Consider the following 2199-nt stretch of genomic DNA (forward strand, 5'->3'; position numbering starts at 1 on the left):
AAAAAAAAAAAAAAAAAAAAAAATTGAGAATTCAGAAACTTACCCAAATATAGGATGATTATTTGAAATTGCTGCTCTGACCTGAAAAAAAATGGCAATTTCATAAAGTTCAAAGTAAGATATTTGAAAGTTTAGTATATGATAAAGGTGACATAACATACCCATGAGGAAAAAATAGACCAAAATAAATGGCTTAGAGACAGCTGGCAGGTCAGTAAATAAAAGAATTTGTATCCCTGCCTTATTTCTTAGACCAAACTATATTCCCAAATGGATCCATAAATGTGTGGATTGAAATGGTGATATACTAGAAGAAAGTATTGGTATTTTAATTATATTGATCTCAAACTAAGATCTCTTAAAGGCAAATCAGTTTTACTTAACTGTAAAAAAACCTCACCATAAATAAAATAAAAATCAACCAGGAAAAATATTTGTAACAAGTCTGACAAAGACCTATTTCTCCCAAATATTCAGAGTACATTCACTGTTTACTAAGGAAATAGCAAATAACTAGAGAAAAATGGGCAAAGGGTGACATTAGCTAAGTCATAGAACAGTACAAATGGTTAATAAATATGTGAAAGAATGTTCGACTTCACTAATAAGTGCTAATTAAAACAAGATACCATTTTATGTCCACCAGTTTGATAAAAATTGTAAGGATTGACTCAGTGCCTGTGGCTCAGGTGGCTAAGGCACCAGACACATACACCTAAGGTGGCGGGTTCAAATCCAGCCTGGACCCGCCAAAACAACAATGACGGCTGCAACCAAAAAATAGCCAGGTGTTGTGGTAGGTGCCTATGGTCCCAGCTACTTGGGAGGCGGAGGCAGGAGACTCGCTTGAACCCAGGAGTTGGACGTTGCTGTGAGCTATGATGTCACAGCACTCTACCCAGGGGGACAGCTGGAGGCTCTGTCTCAAAAAAAAAAATTATAAAGATTTATAATGGCCTTTCCCATATCCTGGTGGTCAGGTCTTACTGTATTTTCATCTCTGTGGGAAGAGATGGCATCTGGGCAGTAGGTATAGAGTGAACTGATAGCCATTTTGAAGGGCAGTTTAGTATCATTGGTCAAACTTTTAAACCAGTAATTCTACTCCTAGGTAATTATCCTAAAGAAATATACAAATAATGTATGTTTATGTAATCCTTCCTAAGATTAGCAATATATGTTGACAGCCTTAAAATGTTAATGTGCCTTAACCCAGCAACTCCACTTCTAGGAATTTTCCTTAAAGGTAGTGATTGGATCTTTGCATGTGTAAGGATATTTGATATTTACCTCAGCATTGCTTACAATTAAATGGGACAAAAATTATTCAGATGATTGATTGTTTTAAAGTGTGTGTATAAAATAGAACTAATATTTTACCTACTCGTTACAAAAGTTGATACAGCTTTTTATTAATGAAAAAGTTTATATAAAAGAAAAGCAGCATCATAAAATTTGTTTTGTAAAATCAAAATATAAAAAAGTATATATTTAGTTTGAAAGATGTCTATAAGAATAAGCTCCAATGTGACATAAAGTGATATCTCTTGGTGGTGAGATTATGGGTAATTTTACTTTACTGTATTTTCTAATTTTACTTCTAAAATCATGGATTACTTGCTGGGCACTGTAGCTCAGTCCTGTAATCCTAACACTCTGGGAGATCGAAGGGATGGATTGCCTGAGCTCATAGATTGGAGACCAGCCTGAGGCAGAGTAAGACCTTGTCTCTTTTAAAAAAACAAAGGCCAGGTGTTGTGGCAGGTGCCTGTAGTTCCAGCTACTGGGGAGGCTGAGGCTTGAGCCCCAAGCGTTTGAGGTTGCTGTGAGCTCTTAGGCCATAGCACTCTACCAAGGGGTGGCAAACTAAGATTCTGTCTCCAAAGGAAAAATAAATAAATAAAATCACAGATTACTTGTGTTTTTTTTTGAGACAGAGCCTCAGGCTGTCCCCCAGGGTAGAGTGCTGTGACATCATAGCTCACAGCAACGTCCAACTCCTGGGTTCAAGCGAGTCTCCTGCCTCCGCCTCCCAAGTAGTTGGGACTACAGGCACCTGCCACAACACCCAGCTATTTTTTGGTTGCAGCCATCATTGTTGTTTGGCAGGTCTGGGCTGGATTCAAGCCCGCCAGCTCAGGTGTGTGTGGCTGGTGCCTTAGCCGCTTGAACCACAGGCGCTGAGCTTACTTGTGATTT

The 2199-nt window shown here is 38.2% G+C and overlaps 1 protein-coding gene across 2 annotated transcripts in view; it reads left to right on the forward strand.

Annotated features, from left to right (window-relative positions):
- LOC100966321 (ubiquitin carboxyl-terminal hydrolase 8) overlaps nucleotides 1-2199 on the forward strand; it is a 34983-nt gene that overhangs the window by 6550 nt on the left and 26234 nt on the right. The window lies entirely within an intron of this gene.

Source organism: Otolemur garnettii, unplaced genomic scaffold (assembly GCF_000181295.1).
Source record: "Otolemur garnettii isolate 467f Iridium unplaced genomic scaffold, OtoGar3 scaffold00011, whole genome shotgun sequence".
NCBI classification, from domain to species: Eukaryota; Metazoa; Chordata; class Mammalia; order Primates; family Galagidae; genus Otolemur; species Otolemur garnettii.